This window comes from Pteropus medius, unplaced genomic scaffold (assembly GCF_902729225.1).
Source record: "Pteropus medius unplaced genomic scaffold, Ma_sr-lr_union100, whole genome shotgun sequence".
NCBI classification, from domain to species: domain Eukaryota; kingdom Metazoa; phylum Chordata; class Mammalia; order Chiroptera; family Pteropodidae; genus Pteropus; species Pteropus medius.
In genome coordinates this window covers 7,612,790-7,629,051 of record NW_024351543.1, presented here as the reverse complement: position 1 = coordinate 7,629,051, position 16,262 = coordinate 7,612,790, and the positions used below count along the sequence as shown (strand labels likewise).

The following is a 16,262-nucleotide window of genomic DNA, read 5'->3' as shown; positions in this document are numbered from 1 at the left end:
CCTTGCTCGGTGTGATCTCGCTAAGCTTCCCTCCTCAGCTCAGAGGTCTCACTGTCTCCCTGGATCATTAATCTCTTGGACGCCCTCCCAATGTTCCTGTTATTATTTTACTGACTGTAGCCCCTACTTAGTCTTCAAATCGTTCTGTAGGGTATTACCAACCTTAGTTTACAGCTGAAGAAACTGAGGCTTGGGGAGGTTCACTCAAGGTCGCGCGGCTTGTAAAGTTAACCTTAATCCAGCCCATTCTGGTTTTCCAGTCTGGCCCAGCAGCCTCTTCCCACTCCCTTCAACTGCAGTTTTGCCGGGTTTCTCCTGTGCTGTTCGCAGTTCTTTCCCGCTTCAAACCCACATGAAGATTTTCCCTAGCTAACAGGGCTGGGGGATTTGGCAGCCGGGTGGAAGGGAGAATTTCCTCAGGCCGCAAGGGTTTGGTGGGCACGGTTCGGGTGCGCTGACTCCAGGAGGAAGTCAGGTTCGAGACGGGGTTACTGAGAACGGTAAGGCAGGATGTGGCAAAAAGTAACAAGTGCCCGTGGTCCCGCCGCTCGAAAGCCGATTGCAGAGCGGGACTTCTGTCCACCCTCTGGGTAACACACACATGGCAGCACCCGGCGGGAGTCTGGCGGAGCTGGAGACATAGAGGTGCAGGGCGCCCCCTCGCGCTCTTGCGCGCGCTTCTGGGCTGGCGGGTGAAGCGCCCGCAGCGGCAGGTCCCCACCACCCCCTCCTCCTTTTCGCTCCTGCTCCCCTCCTTCTCTCCCCAGGCTCTCAACTCCTCCCCCACCGCCTCTCCCTCCTCCCCTCCTCCCTCCAGCTCCTCAGGTCTCCTCCTCCCGGCTCTCACCCGCGCGCCGGGTCGGGAGCTAGTTGGAGCGCGGGGACTGCTGCCAGAGCCCAGCTCCGCGGAGCCCGGCGGGTCGGCCGCGCGTCCAGCGGCTGCGGGAGGAACCCGAGCGTGGCGGACGCGGGCCCGGGTCGGGACTGCACGGGAGTGCGGGGCCGAGGGCCGGGGACCTTTCCTGCGCGGCCGCCCCAATCACAGACCCGCCGCCAGCCCTCCTGGTTCGCTTCCGCCGCTCTGGGAACCGGGAGTCACCGGGAACTGGGCACCTGCAGCCCGGAGGTGAGTCCCGGGAGCCTCGGGCGCTTCCCCTGCGCGGGCTGGGACTGCAAGTTGCAAACTTCAGCAACTCGATGGGCAGAGGGATTGGAGACGCGTAGGGGTCTGAGGGCTCGGGCAAGTTGGAACCAGGTAGTGGAGGCTGCGGACGGGAGGCGAGGAGGTGCTCGGGCTTCCGCCGCCCGCTGCCACCTCGGCTCGGGCATCTTCGGCGCTACGGCTTTCCCGTCTCCCGTTCGCTCCGGGTCCGGCTGCGCGGGGCCTTTGTCCGGCGGGGTGATCTGCGCGTCTGGGCTGCAGCCCGGATGGGGACCCGGAGCCCTGGCCTGGAGGAAGGGACAGTCGAATGAAAGGCTGGGAGAGCTTAGGGCGGAGACGCCGAGATGGAGGCTCAGAGGGCCCGCGAGTGAACCCCGTGGAGGGGGAGTGCGGGTGGCGAGGCGCGTGGGAACGCATGGACCGCGCGGAGTGTGAAATCTCTCGGTCGGGGACGTCCCGGTTCCACCGCTGCCCAGATTCATCACTGACCCCCTGCCCTGCCAGGCCCCAGACGCAGCGGCGCGGGAGCCCCGCGTTCAGGTCTCGGCGGGTGGAGAGGGGTGCGGCGGCGGGAATCGGGACGCGAACGGCGATTTCCTGATTTATTTTTCTCATGGTAATTTGTCTTTGTGGTTGGGGCTGCCTATTCACTTTCCGCTCACGTCGTGCAGGAGATCCAGCTCGTAGGGGGGGAGCGGGGCGCGCGCGGGAACAGGGAGGGATGGAGACCGGAGAAGGGATCCTGGGACCCGAGCGCGACGGGAGCCCAGAGGGAAAAGGGCGCTGGACCCGCCAAGAAAGAGGTCGAGGCTGAGGCGACCCGGCCGAGCTGAGCCGCGGGGCGGCGGCAGAGGGAGGATGGAGTCGGCTCCTTCGCCTTCCTCAAACTTTAAACTACGAAGAGGAGCCACCTGAAGCGCCTTTCTTGCCTCCTCCTCATCCCCGGGTGCACCGTCCTTGGGTCGTTCCGCTCGCCTGGCCCCGCCCGGCTGCGGTGGTACCGCAGTTTGAATAGAAGAGATAATCGCTGGACTGTGCCCCACCCCGCGATCCTCTCTGGGCTTTCGGTGGTGGGAACAGAGCGGCGGGAGCGGGGAGGGGCTGCCCGCCCTCGGGATGTGCTTCTTTCCGGCCCTCTGGTCAAGCCAACACAACTGGGATTGGGGGTTGGAAGCTCGCCTGTGTCTAGACCCCAACACGACCTACCGTCTCTGGCCCCACCCAGCATATTTTTCCTTCAGCCCCTAGAGAATCCAATCTCCTACATTTCTCAGGGATCACCTCCCCCACTACACTCCTGCCAGACACACACACACACAATACACACACACACACACACACACACACACACACACACACACACACACGGGCCTATTTGCTCCTTAGGCAAAGGCTCCTCTCTCCAGCGCTCTCCAGGACCGCCTTCCAGTCTCTCTCCTCCCCCACTTTCCCTCATCTTTTAGGCTATTCTTTTCCATTCCTTTTCTTCACCACCCCACCTCATCCCCACCATTTCTTCTTAATATTCAAAAGTGGCCTCTCGCATTTTCTGAACCAGGATAGATGACCTTGAGGAAGGGGCAGAGAAGAACTTGAGCCTGAGAACTGTATCTCACTGGGAAAAGGGGGACAGATTAAGAAGGAGCTTGGAAAAAACCTCCAGTACCCAATGGAGGAGGAAGGAGATAAAATATCAAAGAGAAAGGGGGAGTTTGCCACTCTGTCAGGCATAGGGCAGGAAGGACTGTTTTGGGGGACCACTCAGGAAGAAGGGCTGCGTCTGGTTATGCCAGGTTGGGAAAGGTGTATGTATGTGTGGGGGTAGGCAATTCTTTCTGCAAAGCAACAGCTACCACCATCAGTTCAGGAAGGGATGGCAGATCTTCTATCTCTGTTCTCTTTCCAAGGAGTCATGCCAGAGCCTTCCTCCTCCATCGCTGACAATAGCCAGCATTATCTTCACTGTGGACATCAAATATTTCGTAAGCGCAATGTACCATCCTAGGTGCGGGTAGATACAGGGCTGAGACCATGCCCAGAGAGGCTGCTAAATTCACCAGCTTGTGGGTATGGGGAGGGAGAACATGAACAGAAAAATGCACAGGCAGTACAAGGCAGCAAGGGCTTGATGTCAAATGGTGACCTAGGGCTTAGGAGAGGACTGAGTAAAGAAAGCTTGATGACTCAGGTGGGACGGAGAGCTAGGCTTGTTGATTCTGCCCCCTTCCCCACCAGCTGTCTGTATAGAGAGGGTAGAACAGGAAAAGGGAAGGACAGAGAGGGGCTGCCAGAACAGAAGGGCAGAGAAGCCAAGAGGTCTGGCCTGGCTCTGTGGATTGCCACCTCTCAGTTAGATTGGCGGAATCACAGAAGCTTTTCTGTTTTGGGGTACCCTTCCTGGCTTGTTTGAAAGCTCCTCTGTTAGTTACTTCTTATTGAGGTTCGGAGTTGGAAGAGGGCTTGGAGATTGTCATGTCAAAGGAGTCGCAAACTCAAATTGCCTTCAGAGGGCAGGCAGGTGACAATGTGCTGATCAGGCAATTAGAGTGGCCAGGCTGGGGACAATTGAGTATTCAAAGTAAAACTGGCCAGATAAAATGGTCCAAGCAAAACCAATGTGCAGCCCTTGAGCAGTCCGACTCCCTATATCTACTGATTAAGAAATTACAATTCTAGGAAGTGATCTAATTTCTTTTGTGTATGCATATTATCATGTCTCCCTGTACTTTGAGGATTGGTTAGAATACCCCACAGGCTGATTCTACCTCTGACCTGGTAGATCCCCAGCTCATTGTCACTCTCAGGGCACACTAGGATTCTTCTGTGAGTTGATGAGTTCCTTGAGGTCAGTGAACCATCTTGTCTTACAGAAATCTAGCATCGCATGTTAGCTGATACAAGATTCCAGATGCAGAGCATGGACTGGCATTCTGGTCTCCTGCCCCTTCTCCCACCACCTCCACTCCCAGAACCCAGTATGTATAAGCCAATTTTATTTTATTTTTTTAAAGGAAAAGTTCAATCATGGCTTTTTGCTTCCTCTAATATAGTAAAGCCTTGTGCAAGAGTTGGATGAGAAAAGACTAAAAGCTCACATAGGGTGTTTGGAGATCCCAAGGAATATACAGAAAGTCCTGAGCCCCAAGTGTGAGTCTAAAAAGGGGAGGGGCAGCCCCAGCAAGAGTGCAGAGGGACAGCAGACACTGATGGAGGAGCAACATGGCAAGGCTGAAGGCTAGTGGATGGAATCTTGTATACTTGAGAATAAAATGCTGTCAGGCCCAGCATTTTCAACAATGATCATGACACTCCTGTTCTTAATCTTGGTCACCCTCCTATATCCCACAGGGAAAGGCGACAAGATAGCCACTCAGGTCACTAGCATACAGTCAACCAAATCACTACTTTCATTGAGGACTGAGGTGATAGAATGGACACAGAGGGCCAAAGACAAGATTTGAAATTAGAAGTGCTTGTTACATTGTCACACTGTCTTAAAAGACTCCCAGATGACCTATGGTGCCCTACCATCCATATTCCCAGCAGTCGGATGTTCCCTGAGGTCCTCAAGTGTTGGCTTTGTTATTGCCTGAGTGCAAGGTAATAAATAAGATCGACAGTGGTAGTAAACTCACATGTTCATCATTTACTGAGGACCTGCCATGTGCCAGGGGCTGTGCTAGAAGCTATGGATACAACAGTAGGCGAGACATGTCTCTGAACTCCCTGGATGTAGGTGAATCAGCATGACTGGGAGAACACAATTACTAGCATTGCCTCAACTTCCGTGGTAGAATTTACTGTCATGTTGTTGTTGTTGCTTTTGTTTCCTGTGGGTTTGTCTGGGTGACCTGATAGCTTATGTGGAGAGGTCCAAAGGACTTGGGCTAGGGGTTGAGGGGAGGGCTGAGAGGGCTAGTTATTCTTATTCCAAGTCCCCTCCCCATGCCTCAGATGCCTCGCTCATCAAGTGAGGTTAAACACCTGCCTTATACCTGCAATGTGGACAGAAGAAAAGACAGGTGCCTGGAAATCTGGGGATGAGAACTATTGGGAGGGAGTGTTGGTTGCTTATACTTCAGGGTCTGAACCCCAGTGGGTCCTGGGACCATCCCTTGCCTCATCCAGTTCTTGATTACTAGCCTATCTTTGTCAGCCGATGACTTTGTGTGTATATGGTGTGTTGGAAATAGTTACCTCTAATGAATGGGGTTTCTTCACATATGGATCTTTGCATTTGAGTTTAGGCATCACTAAGTTGGTCTTAAATTTATGTTAAACCTAACTAATTTAGTCTTAAATGCATAATAAGAGGCCAAAGCTAGTGTCTTGATTAATGGAATTGCATTGAATTGACTGAATGAGCATTTTTTTTTTTTTATAGCATGTATGGGCAACACCTGGATTTCCCTAGCATAGTGCTATTCTTTCGTGAACTTCCTTCTCTCTGACTTTTGGTTTGGTGACATCTGCTTCAGCTGAGGAGATGCTCCTTGATGAGTGAGGTGGAAGGAGATCTCTGTGTAAGCCATTCTCTGTCTCTGATAGAAGAATCCCCTCTAAGACTTTCTTTCTGAAGAAATCCCCCTTATAACAGACTTGAATGCTAGAAAGTGGCAGGGAAAAGTTCTAGCTAGGAGCAGAGTTCCAAGAAGGAAGGTGGGGGTATGAATGTTATGTGTCACTTTCTCTTTCTTTTGCTTTAGTGCACATTAGAGATGAAAACTTTTTAATTCCAACATTAGTTAGGGGCTTGTCAGTGAGAAAATGCTACACTTGGTAGCTTTGGAGTGGGGGAAAAAAAAAAGTTTTCCTATCTAATTTCCTGCTGGGCACAGTGGAGAAAGCCGGAGGAGGGACCATTGAGATAGAGACTGGGCTTGGGAGAGTTTGACCTTGAGTACATTTCTTGACAGTTGGGCTGCTCATCCTCCTCCATTCTCTGACTTGAAACAGGAGGACAAAGATTTCATTGGGCTTTTCCCTGAGCAAATGAAAGCTTTAAAGGCAATACTATGTGTGTTGAGTCCCGCCATGACACTGCCCTCACTGATCTGCGTTTATTAAGGATGACTTAATCAGACTTGCACCTGTAACATGTTTGAATTTGAAGCCTTGTCAGTATTATCAGAATATCTTTACATTTGAACCAAGAATATCTCTGGCTGGCCTCTTCTGTGATAGGAAGGGTTGGTACTGGAAGATGGCTGGCGACCATCTGTTCTGCCAGTCCTCTGAGATCAAATTAGAGGAGATAGGTTTAAATTCCCCAAGAAGGAGGCTAGGTTAGAGCTGAGGGAGCTTTCCGCACTGGAGCGCTTCTGCCAAATCCAGACTCCCCATCTGTGAAAACGAGGTGTCAGATGAACCTGAAGGCCCTTTCTGGCTTTTGAGGTCAGTGGTTTCGAATGGAGATCACAGCCATTTCTTGATTTTCCAGGAGTGGCTTATTCCCTTTTTGTGTGTGTACTATTTGTGGGGGCTATTTAGTCTCAGGCTAGTTTCACGCTATCATCTAGCCCCACTGTTGCTAACCTACCTGATTGCCAGTCACGTCCTCCTCCCTTTAGCCTCTGCCTGAGCCAAGCATCATTTGGAAGGTAAATCTGCTGTATATTGCTATATATATGTACGTGTATGTAAATATACTCACATACATCCATGTATAAACGTAGATGCAAAGCTGTGTGATGGTTTGATCATCTAGCAGTTTGGATTATCTGCAACTCTGTTCTGCCAGACTCGATGTGAGGTTGCCCCTAGGGAGAAAACTCCAGGAAATGGCTGGTGGGGCAGCAATTTAGATCCATCCCTACTTGCCAACCCCACTGGTCCACCTGAGCCAAAACTCTCTCTATACTGCCCTGGTTATTGTTACAAAGGCCACCCAGGAGCCCCACTTTAAGGAGTACAAAAGAGCTGCAGTTGGCTCTTAATTATTCAGGGACGGATGGATCCCGTGTGTAAAGTACCTAACTCAGGCCTTTTCTTTCCCTTGTTTTGATGCCTTGAGTAACTCTACACCTGTAGTAAGAGACTGGGGGAGATCTTATCTTTTAATACAAACTTTTGTTTCTAGCTGGCCTATTCCCTCTACTTCTCCCTCTCACCAGGCCCCTGGAGGAAACTAGGAGTCCTCTGAGTGGCCTCATCCATCCAAAGCAGATCGCCTTTAAGGTTCATGCATGGCTCTGTTGGCCAGCGTGTGTTTCTGCACAAAAGCAGAACAGAAGAGGAAAATACCACTAGCTTGGGCTTCTGCAGAGTCGGGTGCCTTTAGGTTTCCCAGGATCCTGGTTTCCTTCCCTTCCCCTTGTTGTTGAGCCACCTGCACTTGCAGTTCATGAAGTCAGCTGGCCCAATCACGCGTCTAAGTGGAGAGCAGTGTCCTTGTGGCAAAAGCCCCCAAATAGGCCAGCTATAAGGAGCACTTCTATGAATGTCCCCCAAGGTCATTTTTCTGTATAGACCAAGTGCCTTGGAGCCACCTGCTCCCTTTCAGCTTCTCTTTGCCTTCCAGAATGACTCTCCCTTCACATGCTGGACTCAGTCTAGAGAGCAAGACTCAAGTGTCCTCTATATACATATAACAGTAACTTGGTCTAGCTCAATACTAATTCACTGGTTCCTATTAGAATCACCCAAAGAGCTTTGAAAAAATATAGATGACCAGACCCATCTTAGACCTTAATGAAGTCAGAATCCCTGAGGGTGAACCTGGGCCTTGGTATTTTTTCAGCTTCTAATACGCAGCATGGTTGAAAGCCACTGATCTGAAGTTTTCCCAGGCTCCACCTGGCCTCACGCCAATGGCATGTAGAATCTCTTCACCCTCAGCCCTTCCAAACAGCCAGGTCCTTTCGGTAGGTACCAGCTATAGCTCCTGACATTCAGATCATAGCTACTGTTTGTGTTTCTGTGTTCCAGATTTAATGGCTTTCTGTTGTAAGCTGATTGTGGGAGCTTCTTTCTAGTGTAACTTCTTTGTGGTCATTTTGTCTTAAAAAGTATGTATAAAAGTAATACACACTCGTTCAACATTTTTGCATATTTCCTTCTAGATATATATGCAACGAAATTGTGATTATATTGTCTGTGCTCTTTTGTAATCGGTCTTTTCCATTTAATAACATATTGTAATAATTTCTCCAGGTCTTAAGTATTTTTCTAAAATGGGCTTTTTAGTGGCTGCCTGGTATTCCATCATATGGATGTGCCATAATTTATTTAATGAATCCCTTGTGGGTTGGACATCTAGGTTGTAAATCATTTTTACTACTATAAATAACGATGCAGTGAACATCTTTGTATATAAATCTTTGTGCCTATTGATGATTATTTCCTCGGAACAGATTTCTAGCGGTGGAATATTATTGCTTCTTTTTCACAAGGACTGTTTAGACAATTTTTGACTGACGTCCTATAGCAATAAAAAAAAAAATTTGTTTTTAGAACTGAAAAGGCAAATCATTTTCACTGAACTCTTCTGAGGTTTCAAACTGTCTGTTTTGCCCTCCCTGACACTAAAGGTCGGAATCCTTGACGTAGCTTTGTGCCTAGGCTCCACCTTCAGGTCAGTTCCACAAATTGCTGCTTCGCCCTTCAGGTACTCTGCTGCTGCTAACCCCCTGCATGTTTAATTTCTTCTTTCACCTCTTAGCCTTTTCCTCTTAATACCTCCAGCCTTGGAACTATCAGCACTCAGAGCCTTCAAGCCGTCGTTCCATAATAACAGCTATTATTTATTGAGCTGTTACTATGTACCAGACACTCTGCCAAACTTTGTACATGCATTATCTCTTTTAATCCTCATGTGCTTTATGTGCATGTATTATTTTTGTCTCCACTTTGCACATGAGGAAACTGAAACCTTGAGAGAGAGAGAAAAACAATTTGACCAAGGTCAAACAGCTAATAACTAGTAGAGCTGGAATGTAAATCTAGACTGTCTGGCTTCAGAGTCTACACACTTAACTACTTCATGTACCTTTCTCCATCTTTGGCTCATGGTGTCAACAAGTTGTTCACAAATGTTCCATCAGCATGCCATGGACATGTACTGTGCCTTTCTCCCACTGAAGAAGGGCACTTCTTACATATGAATGGCAGAAGAATGGGGATGCTATTCATTAAGGCCCTCTTTTCCTTTCCACATCCTTGAATCTGTCCTCACCTCTTTCTCCAGGGATCCCACCCCAGAAAGCATTTCTTGCCTCTTCACTGACCAGCTGCCAAGATCCCAGCATGCCTTGCAGCTAAGCAGGTCCAAGTTATGACATATCCCCATGACAGCTTCTCCACCCAGTCGGAAGAATTTGGATGCTACATTCCCAGTCTGGAATATAAAGCTGCCAGGAAGGCATGCTATAGTAATGATGGGGGGATAGGCAGCCTATCTTTTGTTGGATATCAAATACTGTATAAAGTGGAGGATTGGATACATTTTTGCATCCTTTTTTCTGTAACATAGTCGTTGCCCAGAAGGTAAAGAAATAGCAACCAAATTGTCCTGATTTGATTCCGACCGCGACCAAGAACTAGATGGTGAAGTGTCAGCTCTCAGATGAAAGACACCACGTCAGCTTGGCATTAATAACGGCCAAAGAAAGAAATGACATGCCCAGAGACCTTCCCCAGACTGTAGGAAGTCTGATTTGGGGAATTATGATCATATGATTAGGGATTCCAAAGGAGAAGAGGACTTGTGGCAGGTGAGATTCTGAAAAATGAAGCTTCACATTTTCATCCATGACTTGGATGAAACTAGAGTAAGCGAGCTTATCAAATTTGCTGATGACAAGGCTGTGATGGGCAGCTCCTACAAAAGACAGAATAAATATTCAAAATGATCTCAACAGACTGGAATGCTGAGTTTAAACCAACAAGATGAAATTTAACAGGGGCAGATGGAAAGTCACATTTAGATTGCAGAAATTAATTACTCAAGTTCATAAGGGAGTGGAGGTGGGGCAGACTTGATTTGGCTACAGATCCCGAGAAAAAAGATCTGAGGGGTTTAACTGTGTGCAGGCTTCAGAGGAGCTGACAGGGTGAAGGGGGATGCTCATGACAACATCATTTTATATGCCACTAAGAGAAGGGCAGGATCCAGATTACGTTCTCCCTGGTCATTCTGTCCTCATTTCTGGATGTGGATTTTAGAGATACCCTGACCAACTCAAGTGTGTTCCATGGAGGGCATCTAGCATCATGAGGAGGTTGGGAAACCCAGTTACAAAAGGTCTGGTGAAAGCAGCCCGTCTGTTTAGAGAAGGCAAGAATACTGGAGGTCATGTTGGCTGACTGCAGAAGAAGCAGAACCTCCTATAGAAGAGAACATAGCTTGTCAGCCTGGGAGAACCAGGAGACTTTGCAGTGGAAAATACAGGAAGCTAGATTTTTTTAGAATGAGCATCTTCCCATCCAGATGAGTTCTAGTGAAGCAGCCCTGGCTGGCAGTCCTGCTGCCTGAGATGCTGTTGGGGCCCTCCTGCCCTGAGACAAATGATCGACCTGGCAGCACACCTCTATCTCTGTGTGGTTCTGAGTCTGGAGGACACCGCTTCCTTTCCTGATTGCTCTAGAACGGTGGTTCTTAAAGTGAGGTTCCTCAAGTGAGGGGTCAATTAGTTTTTGGACTGCCAGTTCCCTCCATCCCTAGACAGTGGAGAGCCAGAGCCACTTTCCTTTCCACCCCTCATCGTCCTGGGTGCCTGTCCTTGTGAGCATGAGCAGGCGAGTGGACCCAGGTCTCTCCAAACTATGAGTCTAGACTCATTGCCCTCAGCCTGCAATTTTATCTGCTCAGGCCATCAATGAAAGGACTTAGGGCCAAAATACCTCATGATAGCCTCTAACTTTAAATGGGAGAGAAGTCTGAGTTGCTGGTATCAAGCCAGGTGGGGAATGTGAGTGGGCCTTTCTTGATGCTGCAAGACACTGGAGCACATGTACGAGTTCCTCCTCAGTGGTCAGCTGGTGGAGTCTCGAGTTCCTCAGAGAGAGAAAGCTCACCTCCCCACAGGGAGACCCATTCGATTTTTAGTCAACAGTGTATAATACAAAGTTCTTATGTTTCTCTGCAGTCTCTCCCTATGGACTCCATCTCTTCCTCTATTTGGCCGTTCTAGGCAAACTCAGTCATGTCCATGCCACAGCTTTTGAAACATTGGATACCAATTGCCTTGCACCTCTTCTCCACTTCCGTTAGTCCTCCTCTGACTTACCTCATTACCTCTGGGCACAGGACTCTGAACATCCTCCCACTTGTCTTAAAGTGAGGACATCAGGACCAAATCTGGCCTTCCAGGTAATACTGGACCAGCACACCCTCATCGATCCAGGTACCACACCTTCTATTAATGCAGCCTCAGTTCTGCCCTGGCTATTTTTGGCAACGACGTGGCCTTTATCCTTTTACAGCCAACTGATACTTCCAGGTCTCTTTAACATGATCTGTTACGCAGCCACATCCTCCAATTTTGTCCTTGTGCTTGTATTAGTTTGCTAGGGCTGCCATAACAAAGTACTGAAAACCGATGGCTTTAACAACAGAAGGGTATTGTCTCACAGTCCTAGAGGCAAGGAGTCTGAGATCAAGGTGTTGGCAGGGTTGGTTCCTTCTGGAGAATATAAGGGAGAATCCGTTCCATTCCTCTTCCCTAGCTTCCGGTGGCTTACTGACAATCTTTGGCTTCCCTTGGTTTAAAGAAGCATCACTTGGATATCTGCCTTCATTTTTGCATGGCACTCTCCCTGTGTGCCTGTCTGTGTCCACATTTCTTTTAGGGTAGGAGTAGGCCCACCCTACTCCAGGATGACCTCATCTTAGCTAATTACATATGCAACAACCCTATCTCCAAATAAAGTCACATTCTGAAGTACTGGGGATTAAAACTTGAACATATGAGTTTTGAGGGGGACACAGCTTTTTTTGTTCTTATGTTTGAACATTTTTTTCCTCATTCATTTTATATTGTCTAAGTTCAGTCCATCACTTCAGCTGATTAAGATATTTTGGATCTTGTCTCTGCCATCCAGCATGTTTGACATCCAGCATATGCTCCTAGCTTCACGTGCTTCCCATATATTTATCTAAGGGTTTGATGAGATGTTACATGTGGTGGGATAGGTTTAGTGCATTTCAACATGCACCTGGATTCTTCCTGCCAAGAGGTTTGATCCCCTGGTAAGTACCCTTGGGTACGATTGTGTGACCAGCTACAATATCCCATTAATTCTACCACCTTCTAGCTTCTTTTCTCTAGTTTGTACACTACAGTTTCAGGAAGAGCTTGTCAGATGTTTTCAAGATCGGTTACATGAGTAAACCTCATTTCCCTCGTCTGCCAGCCTGGTGACCCTGTCAACGGAGGAGATGAGCTTTGCCTGACAGGACTTTATTACTGAACACACAGTTTGCCCATAGTCTCAACTGCCTTTCACAAGTGCCCACCACCCTTCGTTTATAGTCTCTTCAAGAATTTTTCTCAGGCGGCACATCGAGTTTCCCTCTCTGGTCTGCAAAACCCACCGCAGACCCCTTTTTGGAAGTGAGGACCATAGAGCCTGCCTGAGGCCTCCCAGCCCCTCTAATGTTTGCCAGGATTCTGTCAGGATTCCCGCGAGATCCCCACAGCTGTTCCCAGCCTCATTTGCATATTCCCAGTCCCTGGGATGTGTGGCCAGGCCAAGTGGCTTGAACTTATTTGGAGCAGCTGGAGCTTCTGCAGTCCTTTCACCAACCTCCCACTTGGGCCTCCTCTCACTCCTTCCTTTCCACAGAATCCCACACCCTAATGGAGAAGACAGAAGCCAAGCTGGAGACAGAGCTGTAGCGCTATCCAGGGAAGCCCCCCAAATTGGTGGACACTGTGTTAGTTCCCTCTCAGTATTCTTTCCTCTTCTAGTTTCTCTTCTTCCCAAATTTCTCTCACTCCTAAAGTCTTTCCTTCTTTCCTCCCTATTCTTACTTTTGACTCCACGAGGGTGAGCACGTATGTGAAGGTGCGTTGTGTGTATCGGGGTTGGAGTGGCTGCAGGTGGGGGGCATGAATAGGGCTAGATTGGGGGCAGGGAGGGGTGCTAGGTGCTGAAGGCCTCAGATGCTTTGCTAAGGAGTCTGGAGCCACACAGACCTGGGTTTGAAGTCTGGGTCTACCCTTTAGTTGTAGGGTGACTGTGGGCAAATTGTTCCTCCTCTCTGAGGCTCAGTTTTATCCTCTGTAAAGTGGCCGTAGTAATAGTACCTACTTCAGAGGGTGGTCATGGGAATCGAATTAAATGAGTTCCTTTTAGTAAAGTAGGTCACCTGGAAAAGTACCTGGGGCCTAAGGGTACCAAACAAACCAGTCCTTCTGCAGAGTAGACTGGTAAGCTGATGTGGTCGGAGAGAGGGAGGCCTGTGGGGAGGGTGGGGAGGTGAGGTCACAGACCGGGCCTAGCATTAGTGAGGCCATTGGAATGGGGCAGAAGGAGTCGGTCTGAGGGACGTGGGGAAGGAAGAAGCCCCAAGACTCTGAGCAATTTGCAGAAGAGGATGGAGTATTATGAGAATTTCTTAGAGTTTACTGAGAACTTATGTTGTGCTGGCCATTTAAAAATCTGTATGTATTTTTGCTCATGAAGGCCCCAAGAGTAGGTATGACTTTTTACCCCCATTTTACGGATGGGCTGACTGAGACACAGATATTAGGTAACTAGTAAGCCAGTCCCAGGCATCCAACCCCGGTGGGCCAGCTGCCTCCTAGCTCTCTCCTCTGACCACTGTGCTTTTCTGTTCCCCCTTTCCCTTCATCCATCACATTGCCTCCATCTCTGACTCCATCCAATAGGATCTTCACACCATCTTTTCCTCATGGTTGGAGAGGGAGGACTCAAAGCTCTGCCATCCTCGAGGACACTTCTTAGGGCAACTTCCGTGAAGACCAGACTCCCTCCATCAATCTGTAGAGGGAAGAATTTAAGTTAGACTACAGGAAGAACTTTCCGAGTATAGACTACAAGAAAAATTAAGACAGTTGATTGAAGGCAACTGTGGCATGACTTAGCTGGAGATGGACTGAGGTGGAGAGGTGGAAGAGGACAAGGACTTGGGGGAGGTGCTGTGGCTCTTGCATGCTAGGCCTCTGAGACCGATGCTCTGGATGCAGGATGAGTGCCCGCGAGGTACTGCTTTTGCAAGATGGCTGCCATTCCTAATTAATCCATGGTTTTAATTACACTTCACAGCCTTGGTCCTGCTGGGAGAGAGGATTGCTCTGAGATCGTCACACTGGGCTAAATGTCTGGAGTGGTTTCCACTTCAGAAACTATTTCTCTTGAGAGGGCAGGACTAGGAAGGAGGGCTCCCTATAGGCTTGGGGCCTGGATAGGATAGGGATGTGGAGGAGAGTGAAAGGAGCACAGAGGGGCAAGGCAAAGGGAGCCCTGGGGGTAGATGAATGCTCCAGCCCCAGAGATTAGTTCTGATGGAATCTGCTTTGTATTCTCAATAACAGCTACCATGTGTGAGGACCTATTATGTACTAGTCTCTGATTTTAGTTCTCATGGAGACCTATAGGGAGAGGTTGGCCTCCAATTTGCACACGAGGAAAAGACTTCAGAGAGGTTAAGAAACCTCCCTAAACATTGCACATAGAGAGGTAGAGGTGGAGGTAGAGGCGGATGCAGGATTTGAATCCAGGGCACAGTGGACCCAAAGCAAGTGCTCTTTCCACCCGCCGGTGGACCTCTCCCAGGAGCTGGATGCCTGCCTGCAGCCTCCTGTAGATCAGGAGTGACAGACAGAACCAGGGACATGCATTTGGTGATGAAGGGGAGGTTGGAAACCAGGGGTTTCAAGCATTTGGGGTATCGTAGTATTTTTCTGATGGAATGTTGTTCAGAAGTACTGTCGCTACCTGCAGTCCCAGGGCTCTGGGTTTCTGGGTCATTCCGTGTCCTGAGGAGATAGTGAGGAAGCATTTATAGGAAGCCGTCCTACCCTTCCACGGCACAGCCTTGGTCTCCCCCGCCCCACCCCATCCCCAGCCTTATACTGGTTCCCAGGCTGTCCCTCTCCTGCAACCTCCCTGGGGCAGCAGCCTCCAGTACTGTCCTGAGGCCTCTAGTGACTGCTCCAAGGCCTGCACCTCCGTCAGGAGCCCGTGTCCTGCACACTTTCTGAACCTCCAGGACGGAAGTGTTAACCTTGAGTCACAGGACGTATGTGCATATGGATGTTGAGCGTGTGGGGGTGTGGGGGTGTGGGGGTTCACTTCACAGAGTCCTGAGGCGGAGTCTGCCACCCTATGGAGGCCTCACCTCTCATCCCGGTCTGATTTCAGGTTCCCTGTTCTTGGGCAAAACTCCAGACTCCATCTCCTGTCTTCTTATATGCACAGAGCATCTGGGTAAATCAATGGCCAGGTTGAGCCCTGGATGTCCCACAGTCCCCTATGTCAGACCCCCACAACCCTGAGCTTGCTCATGTGTGGCAAGGAGGCTAGACTGAAGCCACCATGTCTTGCATGCTCAATGTGCCTGATATTCTGCTCTCTAAACACATTCTCCCTCATCCCCAGGGGACCATCCCAAGAGTTGTTTTCTTATTTTATGAATGGGGAAACTGAGTCTCTGGTAGTTAAGTAACTGGCCCCAGGTCACACTCTCCATCTCACTGGCTCTCTCCATTCTTGCAGCCCTGACAGGTGAGGGCTTACAGGGGAGGGAGCTAAGCAGTTCCAGGAGTGGGGCTTACTATCCACCAACCCCCTTCTGTGCATTTAACAATGGCCTTTGGGCCTGCCCACCTGAGGTTAGGCTCCCAGGACAAGTTGTCCAAGTGATTCTTGTGCCTGTCCCTATCTTCAAGGGAATCCTCTGGCCTCAGTGACAAGGACCTCTGGCTGCACTGCCCAGATGTTTGACCTGAATTACTTTCTATATTTGTCTCAGGGGTTTGGGGTGATGAGGCTAGTAAAAGAATTTGGAGAGGCTCACATCTCAAAAGCACTGATAGGAATCTAACCCTACTCACTGCAGATTTCAGGTTATTTTATCTGTGGTAAGGTGTCCCATTTGATGAGTCCGATACAACCTGGCATCCTTCATGAGGAT

General features: G+C 49.4%; 1 protein-coding gene across 3 annotated transcripts in view; it reads left to right on the top strand.

The window, feature by feature from the left end:
* The first annotated feature begins 827 nt into the window (after nucleotides 1-827).
* Nucleotides 828-16,262, top strand: part of SEMA5B (semaphorin 5B) — a 113,391-nt gene continuing 97,956 nt past the window's right edge. For 2 of the 3 annotated variants that reach the window (XM_039843206.1, XM_039843205.1), the window contains exon 1: nucleotides 997-1,126. The gene's annotated coding sequence lies outside the window, so the exon portion shown is untranslated. Of the gene's footprint in view, nucleotides 1,127-16,262 lie in introns of all 3 variants that reach the window. The other variant, XM_039843207.1, reaches the window with a different exon arrangement.